At 47.9% G+C, this 15,819-nt stretch overlaps 1 long non-coding RNA gene across 1 annotated transcript in view; it reads right to left on the reverse strand.

Moving 5' to 3' along the window:
* The window catches only part of LOC138673941 (uncharacterized), a 114,852-nt gene extending 113,935 nt beyond the window's left edge, over nt 1-917 (reverse strand). Inside the window, exon 1 of the long non-coding RNA XR_011320382.1 lies at nt 763-917. This is a non-coding gene — a long non-coding RNA (uncharacterized lncRNA). The remainder of the gene's footprint in view (nt 1-762) is intronic.
* Between the last annotated feature and the right edge of the window lie 14,902 nt (nt 918-15,819).

The following is a 15,819-nucleotide window of genomic DNA, read 5'->3' on the forward strand; positions in this document are numbered from 1 at the left end:
CCGTATATATATATATATATATATATATATATATATATACCGTATATATACGGTATATATATATATTATCCTAAAGTACGAGGATATACATATATCTATACTTTATATACACTGCTCAAAAAAATAAAGGGAACACTACTCAAACATAAACAATTTAACATATATATATATATATATATATATATATATATATATATATATATATATGTTAAATTGTTTATTGTTTCTGTATTTAGGGGAATATTTTTTCTCTTGTTCCTCAATATAATTTATCGGCCCAGCAGATTTGAATTGGACCGCAGTTTATTCAGACCGCTCTGCGGATGGGTGAGGCTGCCCGAAATGAATGTTCTAAGTGTCGTATCTGAGCTTTGGTACTTGAGAAGGTCCAAAAGCCCCTCAGATACACCAGAATCATAATAAGTGCCTACCTGTTGGGGCCCCTTTACAGATTATAAATCATAGCTTATTACGCGTCTGGATACTGCACCCTGGTTTAACCAAGGTCTCCTCCATGTGGATTTTACAAGTAGAATTCCGACACGTCCATAGTTTAGGCCAGGCTGGGAAACTAACAAAAAATGTTACAATCTCCCAGAGTACTGAACATCTCCTATGGTTTGGAGATTAGGCTGCTTTTAAGAAAGCAGTAAGGATGGCTTTGCATTTCTAAGGGTCGTGAAATCGTAGCTGGCTCTGAAGTACGCAGATCAAAGGGAGATTGGGGCGCTTAATTTAAGCATGTGCGTTTAATACACTTACCAGTAAAACCATCAATCCTTTCACCCCATTTCTGGGAAGATTTCCTCTCTTTGCAGCTGTTTCGAACATTACACCATGGTGGACATAAAGGAAGGGGCCCAAATGAACTACAGGGACTAGAGAAGAAGCTAGAACAGATATAGAGCACACACATAGCGCTGTGACACTCTGATAGATTGGGCTATGTTGTGGTATATACACATTTTGCAATTCTTGATAGCACTGATAATTCTCTGCTCTGCCACCTTGTGGTCACAAATCGTACTGCACTCCTTACTTCCCCAATTTATTTTTCTAACATTTCCAATGGAAATAGAAATGCCCTAAAAATACATAATTAACACAAATGTGGCTCCAGCTGCAGTCCGACACTCACATTAACTAGTATAGATTTCATCGTATTTATGTGGATGCCGATGTGCAAATCTGTAAATGCAGATTTAGAGGATTATGTGACTGCTGAAGGGCAGCTCATGAGGCAGTAAAGCTACTTGTGATCTTCCATTTAATAGGATTAGGAGCATAACCTTGAGTGAGCGGAGTAACCTTGCGGTTATATAGGCTCCTGCTGTATTCCTGGGCACAATAAATCACAGCGAGGGACAGCTAAGAAGTCAGGATGTTTGCAATTTTAGTACATAATGAAGGACGCCCAGGAAGTGTTCATTATCCGCTCCCCCCTCGAGTCTGGTACTTAAAAGAGACAAAGCTTTTACTGTGAAGTGATGGAGCTACTAGAAAGGGGTCTTGTGCAGCAGACAATTTTGCCACATGCTCTATAAGGCGAGTTTAAGACCCCTGACATTGATACAAACCACCATGTCCAGGCAGGATACAGGTCTCATGTTAACTCTACATCCTGATATATGCCTGGCCTGTTGAGTGCGGGCAGGGTCAGACTGGGGTGACTAAGGCCCACAGGAGGAATTTACTTCTGGGGCCCACCCTACTTCTACTGTACATGTTCATATTTGAACCCTGTGAATGTGAGAATTTTATCAGGCAAAACACTGTACACTATGTCAATGTGTGTTTTCCCTTGAAGGGGTTATGCTAATTTTGGAAGTTATCTCTTATCTCTGGGTTAGGAGATAACTCCCCAACCCCCTTGAGGCGCGCATGCCCAACCCCCGCTCTGTTCAGACAAGGCTCCCTAGAACCCTGGTAATATCAAACACAATCGAGAAGAAGGATGAGGTGGGAGAAATGGGATACAGTCCCTTAGGAAGGCGTGAGTCCAGTAGGTGAATTTATATTTATTTTGTTTTTAATTTAACACCAGGGGTCACTCTTTAAAGTTTTTGCGGTGTCGCTGTCAAGGAAAGCACGGATCCGGGAAATATTTTTGAGTTTGAGACGGCAGGAGGAGGCAAGAGCTTGGATATGTGGCTTGAAAGAGAGGGCAGAGTTGAGGATCACCCCGAGGCACCAGGCGTGTGGGACTGGGGAAAATGAGCAGCCATTGACATTGATGGATAGGTCTGTTGGAGGGGTAGAGTGAGATGGGGGAAAGATGATGAATTCTGTTTTGTCCATGTTCAGTTCTAGAAAGCGAGCAGAGAAGAAGGCCGAGATAGCAGACAGACAGTGTGGGATTTTGGTAAGTAAGGAGGTGAGGACAGCTCCGGATAGGTAGATCTGCGTGTCATCATCGTAGAGATGGTACTGCATACAGTGGGATTCTATGAGCTGTCCCAGGCCAAAAGTGTAGATGGAGAAGAGTAGGGGTCCTAGAACAGAGCCTTGAGGAACACCGACTGACAAGGGGCGAGGTGAGGAGGTGGTGTGGGGGAGGGAGACACTGAATGTTCGGTCTGTGAGATATGACGAGATCCAGGAAAGGGCCAAGTCTGTGAGGCCAAGAGATGAGAGGATTTGTAGCAGAAGGGAGTGGTCCACAGTGTCGAAGGCAGAAGACAGGTCCAGGAGAAGGAGGACAGAGTAGTGTCGCTTGCTCCTGGCAGTTAGTAGGTAATTGGTGACTTTAGTTAGGGCACTTTCAGTTGAGTGATGGGAACAGAAGCCTGATTGTAACCGATCAAAGAGGGAACAGGAAGAGAGGTGGGAGGACAGTTCAAGATGGACGTGTTGCTCCAGCAATTTGGAGGCATAAGGGAGAAGAGATATCGGGCGATAGCTAGACACAGAGGGTCGAGGGAGGGCTTTTTGAGGATGGGTGTGATCTTGGCATGCTTGAAGGATGAGGGGAAGACACCTGTTGTGAGTGAGAGGTTGAAGAGGTGCGTTAGGGTTGGGATGAAGACCATGGAAAGGTTAGGGATGAGGTGGGACGGGAGCGAGTCGAGTGTGCAGGTGGTAAGGTGTGATCTTGACAGGAGGGTGGAGAGCTGATCTTCTGTCATGGTGGAGAAGCTGGTTTTGGAGGAGCAGGGTTGAGCAGCTAAGAGGGGCACTGGGCACTGTGGGCCAAAGCTTTCTCTGATCGTATCGATCTTCTGTTTAAAGAAAGAGGCGAAGACTTCATCAGAAATGAGGGGGGAGGGAGGAGGTGCTGGGGGACGGAGTAGAGAATTGAAAGTGTTGAAAAGCTGTTTAGGGTTGTGAGACAGGGAGGATATGAGAGATCAGAAGTAAGTTGGTTTTGCGGCAGTGAGCGTGGACTTGAAGCTGGCGAGGGACTGCTTATATGCAGTGAAGTGGTCGGCAGAGCGGGATTGCTTCTCCGCTCAGCGATCCTGGAAGCCCATCTCAATTCTTTGGTCAGGCTGCTCAGCCAGGACTGCCTGTTGAGTGTACGAGTTTTACTATGCATGAGCGGGGCGGCTGAATCGAGTGTTGCTGTTATTGTGGTGTTATAAAAAGTGTCAGCAGCATCTGTGTCATGAAGGGAAGCTATGTCTGTAAGAGGGAGACCAATCACCAATCACAACAACCTGACAAAAGCCGGAATCAAGAAGATGGCAGACGAAGGCCAGGAGAGGTATGTCAGTGACTGGAAGAATGAGATCATCAGCTCACAGAAACTGACCATGTACCGGAGCCTACAGAGAGACTACAGACTGGCCCCATATCTGGAGAAACTCCCGGACCCCAGAGACCGCCAGATCCTGAGCCGATATAGACTCAGTGCCCACAGTCTGGCCATCGAATGTGGCCGACACAGGCAGAGCTACAAGCCCAGGGAGGAAAGACTGTGCCAACACTGTGATCAGGAGGCCATAGAGGACGAAACCCACTTCCTGCTACACTGCTCCAAATACTCAGCAGTGAGGGACACTCACTTCAGGAGACTCTCACATCTCTTCCCAGACTTCATCACCATGAAGGAGGAAGAGAAAACATATATCCTGCTGGGGGAAGAAGAGAGAGCAGTGGAGATAGCAGCGCGGTATGTGAGCGAATGTCATAGACTGCGAGAAAGAGAACTATGATGTCATGGACTATAGCCCCCAACCTGGACCTGCCCCATCCACCTCCCCTATGCCATGGACTGTAGCCCCCATCCACCTCCCCTATGCCATGGTCTATAGCCCCCACAATGGATCTGCCCCATCCACCTCCCCTATGCCATGGACTATAACCCCCACAATGGATCTGCCCCATCCACCTCCCCTATGCCATGGACTATAGCCCCCACAATGGATCTGCCCCATCCACCTCCCCTATGCCATGGACTATAGCCCCCACAATGGATCTGCCCCCATCCACCTTCCCTACAGCTCCTACCCAACATCCCCACAGTCCCTATCCCTATTGCCTTTATACACTTGCTTTGGCAAAACTGATGTGTATTTGGTCCTGCCAATAAAGCTTCTTTGAATCTTGAATCTTTGAATCTTGAGAAGGGACTCCGAGAGTGAGTGTAAGTTGAGATGTTTGAGATTTCTGCGAGGGAGTTTGTGGAGTAGGGGTTGCACATTAGGAGAGGAGAGGGAAGAGAATGTCAGTAGGTTGTGGTCAGACAGGGGGAGGGGTGTGTTAGTGAGATTAGTAAGGGAGCAGAGGCGGGTGAAGATAAGGTCCAGCATGTGGCCATCTTTGTGAGTGGCCTCAGAGGACCATTGAGTGAAGCCAAAGGAGGCAGTCAGTGATAAAAATTTAGAGGCATCTGAGGTGGAAGTGTCAATGGGGATATTGAAATCACCCATGATGATAGTGGGGATGTCAACAGAGAGGAATTGAAGTAGCCAGGTGGTGAAGTGGTCGAGAAAGGTGGAGATGGCTAGTTCTGGGGGGCGATAGATGACAGCCAGCTGGAGGTTGGAGGGGGAATAAATGCCGACAGAGTGCACCTCAAACGAGGGAAGATTAGCGGAGGGTGGTAGCGGGATTGGAGTGAAAAAGCAGGTGTCAGACAGGAGCAAGCCAACTCCTCCACCACGTTTGTTGCTGGGGCGAGGGGTGTGAGAGAGGTGGATTCCGCTATAGGAAAGAGCGGCTGGAGAGGCTGAGTCAGAGGGGGTGAGCCAGGTTTCAGTGAGGCCGAGGAAGGAGAGTGTGTTGGTGATGAAGAGGTCATGGATAAATGGCAGTTTGTTGCAGATGGAGCGCGCGTTCCATAGTGCTCCAGGTAAGTGGACCTGGGGAGTGGGGGCTGGATGAATGGGTATGAGGTTGTCATGGTTGGGAAAACATGCAGAGGATCGTGGCAGGGGGTTAGAAATGAGCGTTGGGATGTGTTGGGGATGGCCGGGATTTGGGGATATGTCACCAGCAATGAGGAGTAGCAGACAGAACATTAGAAGGTGGGAGCAGGATAGGACATGATGCGGCCGTGTGTGTCTGGAGAAAAAGGATTGTATGTGGAGGAACAGTTCTGAGGAGAAGGTGAGGTGGCTGGGGAGTATGGAGGAAGAAATGACTAGTTCCTTACTAGGTGGAGGGATTGCAGGAGATTGTAGGAAGGAAAGTAGTATGGGGGTGAAAGAAAAAAGAAACCAAAACATTGTAGTGGTTGGTATTCTGTTACCTTCCAGTCAATTCCAGTCCAATTCAGTCTAATTCAAATTCATAATTAAAAAGATGTAATTTAAAAGATGGAAGTTAAAAGATAAGTGCAGACTGCGTCTGGGGCAGATGCCTGCATGTGAATATATCCCTAGTTAAGGGCAATCAGGTGTGAATGATGGCTAAGGACTGGCCATCAGTAACAATGCCTGATGCCTAAGGACTGGCCATCAGTAACAATGCCTGACGCCTAAGGAATGGCCATCAGTAGCAATGCCTGGCGCCTAAGGACTCGCCATCAATAGCAATGCCTGGCGCCTAAGGACTCGCCATCAGTAACAATGCCTGGCGCCTAAGGACTCGCCATCAGTAACAATGCCTGAAGCCTAAGGACTCGCCATCAGTAGCAATGCCTGGCACCTAAGGACTCGCCATCAGTAACAATGCCTGAAGCCTAAGGACTGGCCATCAGTAACAATGCCTGACGCCTAAGGACTCGCCATCAGTAACAATGCCTGGCGCCTAAGGACTCGCCATCAGTAACAATGCCTGAAGCCCAAGGACTCAGCAGCAGTAGCAATGCCTGGCGCCTAAGGACTCGCCATCAGTAACAATGCCTGAAGCCTAAGGACTCGCCATCAGTAACAATGCCTGACGCCTAAGGACTCGCCATCAGTAACAATGCCTGACGCCTAAGGACTCTCCATCAGTAACAATGCCTGACGCCTAAGGACTCTTCATCAGTAACAATGCCTGACGCCTAAGGACTCTCCATCAGTAACAATGCCTGAAGCCTAAGGACTCTCCATCAGTAACAATGCCTGAAGCCTAAGGACTCGCCATCAGTAACAAAGCCTGACGCCTAAGGACTGGCCATCAGTAACAATGCCTGACGCCTAAGGACTCTCCATCAGTAACAATGCCTGACGCCTAAAGACTCTCCATCAGTAACAATGCCTGAAGCCTAAGGACTTGCCATCAGTAACAATGGCTGAAGCCTAAGGACTCTCCATCAGTAACAATGCCTGAAGCCTAAGGACTCTCCATCAGTAACAATGCCTGAAGCCTAAGGACTCGCCATCAGTAACAATGCCTGACGCCTAAGGACTGGCCATCAGTAACAATGCCTGACGCCTAAGGACTGGCCATCAGTAACAATGCCTGACGCCTAAGGACTGGCCATCAGTAACAATGCCTGACGCCTAAGGACTGTCCATCAGTAACAATGCCTGACGCCTAAGGACTCTACATCAGTAACAATGCCTGACGCCTAAGGACTCTCCATCAGTAACAATGCCTGACGCCTAAGGACTCTCCATCAGTAACAATGCCTGACGCCTAAGGACTCTCCATCAGTAACAATGCCTGGCGCCTAAGGACTCTCCATCAGTAACAATGCCTGTAGCCTAAGGACTCTCCATCAGTAACAATGCCAGAAGCCTAAGGACTCTCCATCAGTAACAATGCCTGAAGCCTAAGGACTGGCCATCAGTAACAATGCCTGACGCCTAAAGACTCTCCATCAGTAACAATGCCTGATGCCTAAGGACTCGCCATCAGTAACAATGCCTGAAGCCTAAGGACTCACCATCAGTAACAATGCCTGACGCCTAAGGACTGGCCATCAGTAACAATGCCTGACGCCTAAGGACTGGCCATCAGTAACAATGCCTGACGCCTAAGGACTGGCCATCAGTAACAGTGCCTGACGCCTAAGGACTGGCCATCAGTAACAATGCCTGATGCCTAAGGACTGGCCATCAGTAACAATGCCTGACGCCTAAGGAATGGCCATCAGTAGCAATGCCTGGCGCATAAGGACTCGCCATCAATAGCAATGCCTGGCGCCTAAGGACTCGCCATCAGTAACAATGCCTGGCGCCTAAGGACTCGCCATCAGTAACAATGCCTGAAGCCTAAGGACTCGCCATCAGTAGCAATGCCTGGCACCTAAGGACTCGCCATCAGTAACAATGCCTGAAGCCTAAGGACTGGCCATCAGTAACAATGCCTGACGCCTAAGGACTCGCCATCAGTAACAATGCCTGGCGCCTAAGGACTCGCCATCAGTAACAATGCCTGAAGCCCAAGGACTCAGCAGCAGTAGCAATGCCTGGCGCCTAAGGACTCGCCATCAGTAACAATGCCTGAAGCCTAAGGACTCGCCATCAGTAACAATGCCTGACGCCTAAGGACTCTCCATCAGTAACAATGCCTGACGCCTAAGGACTCTCCATCAGTAACAATGCCTGACGCCTAAGGACTCTCCATCAGTAACAATGCCTGAAGCCTAAGGACTCTCCATCAGTAACAATGCCTGAAGTCTAAGGACTCGCCATCAGTAACAAAGCCTGACGCCTAAGGACTGGCCATCAGTAACAATGCCTGACGCCTAAAGACTCTCCATCAGTAACAATGCCTGATGCCTAAGGACTCGCCATCAGTAACAATGCCTGAAGCCTAAGGACTCGCCATCAGTAACAATGCCTGACGCCTAAGGACTGGCCATCAGTAACAATGCCTGACGCCTAAGGACTGGCCATCAGTAACAATGCCTGACGCCTAAGGACTGGCCATCAGTAACAATGCCTGACGCCTAAGGACTGTCCATCAGTAACAATGCCTGACGCCTAAGGACTCTACATCAGTAACAATGCCTGACGCCTAAGGACTGGCCATCAGTAACAATGCCTGACGCCTAAGGACTCTCCATCAGTAACAATGCCTGGCGCCTAAGGACTCTCCATCAGTAACAATGCCTGTAGCCTAAGGACTCTCCATCAGTAACAATGCCAGAAGCCTAAGGACTGGCCATCAGTAACAATGCCTGAAGCCTAAGGACTCTCCATCAGTAACAATGCCTGACGCCTAAAGACTCTCCATCAGTAACAATGCCTGATGCCTAAGGACTCGCCATCAGTAACAATGCCTGAAGCCTAAGGACTGGCCATCAGTAACAATGCCTGACGCCTAAGGACTGGCCATCAGTAACAATGCCTGACGCCTAAGGACTGGCCATCAGTAACAATGCCTGACACCTAAAGACTCTCCATCAGTAATAATGCCTGATGCCTAAGGACTCGCCATCAGTAACAATGCCTGAAGCCTAAGGACTCTCCATCAGTAACAATGCCTGACGCCTAAAGACTCTCCATCAGTAATAATGCCTGAAGCCTAAGGACTGGCCATCAGTAACAATGCCTGACGCCTAAGGACTGGCCATCAGTAACAATGCCTGACGCCTAAGGACTGGCCATCAGTAACAATGCCTGACACCTAAAGACTCTCCATCAGTAATAATGCCTGATGCCTAAGGACTCGCCATCAGTAACAATGCCTGAAGCCTAAGGACTCGCCATCAGTAACAATGCCTGACGCCTAAGGACTGGCCATCAGTAACAATGCCTGACGCCTAAGGACTGGCCATCAGTAACAATGCCTGACGCCTAAGGACTGGCCATCAGTAACAATGCCTGACGCCTAAGGACTGTCCATCAGTAACAATGCCTGACGCCTAAGGACTCTACATCAGTAACAATGCCTGACGCCTAAGGACTGGCCATCAGTAACAATGCCTGACGCCTAAGGACTCTCCATCAGTAACAATGCCTGGCGCCTAAGGACTCTCCATCAGTAACAATGCCTGTAGCCTAAGGACTCTCCATCAGTAACAATGCCAGAAGCCTAAGGACTGGCCATCAGTAACAATGCCTGAAGCCTAAGGACTCTCCATCAGTAACAATGCCTGACGCCTAAAGACTCTCCATCAGTAACAATGCCTGATGCCTAAGGACTCGCCATCAGTAACAATGCCTGAAGCCTAAGGACTGGCCATCAGTAACAATGCCTGACGCCTAAGGACTGGCCATCAGTAACAATGCCTGACGCCTAAGGACTGGCCATCAGTAACAATGCCTGACACCTAAAGACTCTCCATCAGTAATAATGCCTGATGCCTAAGGACTCGCCATCAGTAACAATGCCTGAAGCCTAAGGACTCTCCATCAGTAACAATGCCTGACGCCTAAAGACTCTCCATCAGTAATAATGCCTGAAGCCTAAGGACTGGCCATCAGTAACAATGCCTGACGCCTAAGGACTGGCCATCAGTAACAATGCCTGACGCCTAAGGACTGGCCATCAGTAACAATGCCTGACGCCTAAAGACTCTCCATCAGTAACAATGCCTGACGCCTAAGGACTCGCCATCAGTAACAATGCCTGAAGCCTAAGGACTGGCCATCAGTAACAATGCCTGACGCCTAAGGACTGGCCATCAGTAACAATGCCTGACGCCTAAGGACTGGCCATCAGTAACAATGCCTGACACCTAAAGACTCTCCATCAGTAATAATGCCTGATGCCTAAGGACTCGCCATCAGTAACAATGCCTGACGCCTAAAGACTCTCCATCAGTAATAATGCCTGATGCCTAAGGACTCGCCATCAGTAACAATGCCTGAAGCCTAAGGACTGGCCATCAGTAACAATGCCTGACGCCTAAAGACTCTCCATCAGTAACAATGCCTGTAGCCTAAAGGTACCGTCACACTAGACGATATTGCTAGCGATCCGTGACGTTGCAGCGTCCTGGCTAGCGATATCGTCCAGTGTGACAGGCAGCAGCGATCAGGCCCCTGATGATATCGCTGGTCGGGGAAGAAAGTCCAGAACTTTGTTTCGTCGCTGGCTCTCCTGCTGACATCGCTGAACCGGCGTGTGTGACGCCGATTCAGTGATGTCTTCGCTGGTAACCAGGGTAAACATCGGGTTACTAAGCGCAGGGCCGCGCTTAGTAACCCGATGTTTACCTTGGTTACCATCGTTAAAGTAAAAAAAACAACCACTACATACTTACCTATCGCTGTCTGTCCCCGGCGCTGTGCTTCTCTGCACTCACTGTGAGCGTCGGTCAGCCGGAAAGCAGAGCGGTGACGTCACTGCTCTGCTTTCCGGCCGCTGTGCTCACAGCCAGAGCAGAGAAGCACAGCGCCGGGGACAGACAGCGATAGGTAAGTATGTAGTGGTTGTTTTTTTTACTTTAACGATGGTAACCAGGGTAAACATCGGGTTACTAAGCGCGGCCCTGCGCTTAGTAACCCGATGTTTTCCCTGGTTACCGGCATCGTTGGTCGCTGGAGAGCTGTCTGTGTGACAGCTCTCCAGCGACCAAACAGCGACGCTGCAGCGATCCGGATCGTTGTCGGTATCACTGCAGCGTCGCTTAGTGTGACGGTACCTTAAGGACTGGCCATAAGTAGCAATGCCTGACGCCTAAGGACTAGAAAATCAGATTTTGATGGCTTCCAGATACAAAGTATTTCCCAGTAGTCTCAGTATACAGGGCCATACAGTTAGTTCCCTGCAGGACTGTGATATAGACTATGCTACGTACAGTAAAAAGAAAGATACAGATACTATCCCTCAAAAAAGCTACAATAAAAGTACTAAATAATAGTCATAGTTATTGCATCCTTGAGTGCAAATTTAAAGGGAATCTATCAGCAGGTATTTGCTATGGAATCTGAGAGCAGCCTGATGTGAGGGCAGAGAGCCTGATTCCAGCAATGTGTCACTTACTGACCTGGTTGGTGTAGTTTTGATCGATCCCTGTTTTCTCTGCTGTAGATGTAACAGTGTTCGGAGGGCTGGGCTGTGTGTCAACTCGCCCACACCCCTGATTGGCAGCTTTCAGTGTACAATGTATTTGAAAGCCACCAATCAATGGTGGGGGGGCGGGATTGCATAGAATAGCTGGACTGCCTGACACAAAAATACGCCTAGTCCTGCAGTGATAATCTCCTGCTGATAAAACACTGATTATATTGAAATTATAACAAGCTGCTTAGCAATCGACGCATGCTTAGAATCATACTCTCTGCCCCTACATTATATTGCACTCTGATTAAATAGCAAAAACCTACTGACAGGTTCTCCTTAAGAACCATACGTTATTTCTAAAAATTGAGCATCTGCAGCATAAATTTCTGCATCACTAATGAGACTTTTGTCAGGAAAAACACTGCTTAAAAATAATGTTTTTGACTTATTTTTCATACATTTTTGATGCTTCAGCATTCACGTGAATGGGTGAAAAATATTTAATAAAAGATAGAATAGAAGAATTGACATACACTTTGCTGTAAAACCCATCATTGATTAAAGTCTATTTAGAAGCCACATAACACTGTGTTGTAGGTACTATTGCTCTGTAGGACATGGGCTGAGCTCAGTGCGCACAGTTCTGCCGTGTGTATGAAGCCTTAACTAGGGTTGAGCGAAACGGGTCGTTCATTTTCAAAAGTCGCCGACTTTTGGCAAAGTCGGGTTTCATGAAACCCGATCCGACCCCTGTGCGGGGTCGGCCATGCGGTACGCGACTTTCGCGCCAAAGTCGCGTTTCAATGACGCAAAAAGCGCCATTTCTCAGCCAATGAAGGTAAACGCAGAGTGTGGGCAGCGTGATGACATAGGTCCTGGTCCCCACCATCTTAGAGAAGGGCATTGCAGTGATTGGCTTGCTGTCTGCGGCGTCACAGGGGCTATAAAGGGGCGTTCCCGCCGACCGCCATGTTACTGCTGCTGATCTGAGCCTAGGGAGAGGTTGCTGCCGCTTTGTCAGAAGCAGGGATAGCGTTAGGCAGGGTCCATTAACCACAAAACCGCTTGTGCTGCAGCGATTTGCACTGTCCAACACCACCCTCGGTGTGCAGGGACAGTGGAAGTTTTTTTTTTTTTTTTTCCCCTCAGCGCTGTAGCTCATTGGGCTGCCCTAGAAGGCTCCCTGATAGCTGCATTGCTGTGTGTACGCCGCTGTGCAAACCAACTGCTTTTTTCAAAGCACAAATCCTCTTGTTCCTTCCTTTCTGCACAGCTATCTTGTTTGTTTGTCCACACTTTTTATTTAATTTGTGCATCAGTCCACTCCTTATTGCTGCCTGCCATACCTGGCTGAGATTACTGCAGGGAGATAGTAATTGAAGGACACTCCCTGTTTTTTTTGTTTTTTTTGTGGGAGATTAAGATTGACATTTCTGCTAGAGTGCCATCCCTGTCTGTGTCATCTCTCACTCAGTGGGCCATAGAAAGCCTATTTATTTTTTTGCTTGATTTGGGTTATAAAATCTACCTGAAAAAATCACTACATCAATCAGTGGGAGAAAAATATTGGCCTCAGGGCTTGTGTGCCACTCCTGACTCCTGTGTGCATCATCACTCACTCAGTGGGCCATAGAAAGCCCTTTTTTTTTTTTTTTTGCTTTATTTGGGTTCTAAATTCTACCTGAAAAAATCAATAAATCAATCAGTGGGAGATTAATATTGGCCTTTGGGCTTGTGTGCCAGTCCTAAGCGTGCCATCTCTCTCTGTCTCTCAGATAGTGGGCCATAGAAAGCCTATTTATTATTTTTTTTATTGGGTTTATAAATTTTCCCTGGAACAAAAAAAAAAAAGTGGGAGATTAATAATGGCCTCTGGGCTTGTGTGCCACTCCTGACTCCTGTGTGCGTCATCTCTCACTCAGTGGGCCATAGAAAGCCTTTTTTTGTTTTATTTGTTTTCTAAATTCTCCCTGAAAAAATCATTTTATTTTATTTGGTTTCCAAATTCTTCCTGAAAAAATCATTTTATTCTATTTTTTTTTTTTCCTAAAGTCTCCCTGAAAAAAAAAAAAAAAAAACAAATCAGTGGGAGATTAATATTGCCCTTTCTGCTTGTGTGCCAGTCTTGACTCCTGGGTGTGCCATCTCTCTCTCTCTCTCCAATTGTGGGCCATAGAAAGCCTATTATTTTTTTAGCTTGATTTGGGTTCCAAAATCTACCTGAAAAAATCACTACATCAATCAGTGGGAGATAAATATTGGCCTCTGGGCTTGTGTGCCACTCCTGATTCCTGTGTGCGTCATCTCTCACTCAGTGGGCCATAGAAAGCCTTTTTTTGTTTTATTTGTTTTCTAAATTCTCCCTGAAAAAATCATTTTATTTTATTTGGTTTCTAAATTCTTCCTGAAAAAATCATTTTATTCTATTTTTTTTTTTCCTAAAGTCTCCCTGAAAAAAGAAAAGAAAATCAAATCAGTGGAAGATTAATATTTACATTTGTGCTTCAGTGACAGTCCTGCGTGTGTGGCATCTCTCTCATTTGTTGCCACCAACAACAGAGTGTGTAACATTGTGCCTGATTTTCGTTGTGGTCTCACTCACCTGTAAAGGGGTAGCTAAATCATACTGAAGTTATAGCTCACCGTGTAATTTGTGTGACAGCAACAAATACCGTTAGTTTGTTTACGTTTTTAAAACAATGAGGAAGTATGGTGGAAGAGGTCGTGGCCGGGGGCGTTCATTGTCAGCTGGTAATGAGGGTAGTGGTAGTGGTGGAGCATCAGCTGGTCGTGGGAAAAAAAATATTGCACCTAAGTCTGGAGCTGTGGAGCCAGGTTCGTCGTCTGGCTACACAAGGCCTCGAACGCTCCCTTTTCTGGGAGTAGGAAAACCGCTTTTAAAGCCGGAGCAGCAAGAGCAAGTTTTGGCTTATCTTGCTGACTCAGGCTCTAGCTCTTTTGCCTCCTCTCGTGAAACTGGTAAATGTCAAAGCAGCGCGTCGTTAGTGGATGTTCACGGTCAGGGACAAGTCGCTTCCTTGTCCTCTTCAGCAAAAACAACAACAGAGAAGAATGCAGCAGGCGACACAACGGGTTACTCCATGGAGCTCTTTACACATACCGTCCCTGGCTTAGAAAGTGAAGCAGTTAACAGTCCATGCCCATTACAAGTTGAATCTGACATGGAGTGCACTGATGCACAGCCACAGCCAGACTACTATGCTGGTCCTTTGACTCAGACCACAACATTGCCCTCGCAGGGTGCTGATCAAGAATCAGACCCTGATGAGACTATGTTGCCCCATCACGAACGCTATACCACCGACCGACACGGTGACACAGACGAAGTTGCACACGAGCTACAAGAAGAGGTAATAGATGACCCAGTTCTTGACCCCGATTGGCAGCCATTGGGGGAACAGGGTGCAGGCGGCAGCAGTTCTGAAGCGGAGGAGGAGGGGCCGCAGCAGGCATCAACATCGCAACAGGTTCCATCTGCCGGGCCCGTATCTTGCCCAAAACGCGTGGCAAAGCCAAAACCTGTTGGAGGACAGCGTGGCCATCCGGTTAAAGCTCAGTCTGCAATGCCTGAAAAGGTATCCGATGCTAGAAAGAGTGCAGTCTGGCATTTTTTTAAACATCCAATTGATCAGCGCAAAGTCATCTGTCAAAAATGTTCAACTACCTTAAGCAGAGGACAGAATCTGAAAAGTCTCAATACAAGTTGCATGCATAGACATTTAACCACCATGCATTTGCAAGCCTGGACTAACTACCAAACGTCCCTTAAGGTTGTAGCACCCTCGGCCAATGAAGCTAGTCAGCAACGCAACATCCCTTCCGGCAGTGTAGGGCCACCATTTTCCGCACCACCTGCAGTATCTGTGCAGGTTTCTTTGCCAGGCCAAAGCCGTCAGGGTCAGGGAATCACCAGTTTCGTAGTAGGAAACACTGCATCTAGGGCACCGGTGGCAACAATACCATCTCCCACCGTCTCTCAGTCTGCCATGTCCACCGGCACCCCCGCTAGTTCCACGATCTCCAGCTCTCCAGTCCAGCTCACCCTACATGAGACTATGGTTAGAAAAAGGAAGTACTTAGCCTCGCATCCGCGTACACAGGGTTTGAACGCACACATAGCTAGACTAATCTCGTTAGAGATGATGCCCTACCGGTTAGTTGAAAGCGAAGCTTTCAAAGCCCTGATGGACTACGCTGTACCACGCTACGAGCTACCCAGTCGACACTTTTTTTCCAGAAAAGCCATCCCAGCCCTCCACCAGCATGTTAAAGAGCGCATCGTCCATGCACTCAGGCAATCTGTGAGCACAAAGGTGCACCTGACAACAGATGCATGGACCAGTAGGCATGGCCAGGGACGTTACGTGTCCATCACGGCACACTGGGTAAATGTGGTGGATGCAGGGTCCACAGGGGACAGCAAGTTTGGGACAGTTCTGCCTAGCCCACGGTCTAGGAAACAATTGGCTGTAGCCGTTCGCACCCCCTCCTCCTCCTCTTCGTCCTCCTGCAGAAGCGAGAGCTCGT

Source organism: Ranitomeya imitator, chromosome 4 (assembly GCF_032444005.1).
Source record: "Ranitomeya imitator isolate aRanImi1 chromosome 4, aRanImi1.pri, whole genome shotgun sequence".
In the NCBI taxonomy this organism is placed as follows: Eukaryota; Metazoa; Chordata; class Amphibia; order Anura; family Dendrobatidae; genus Ranitomeya; species Ranitomeya imitator.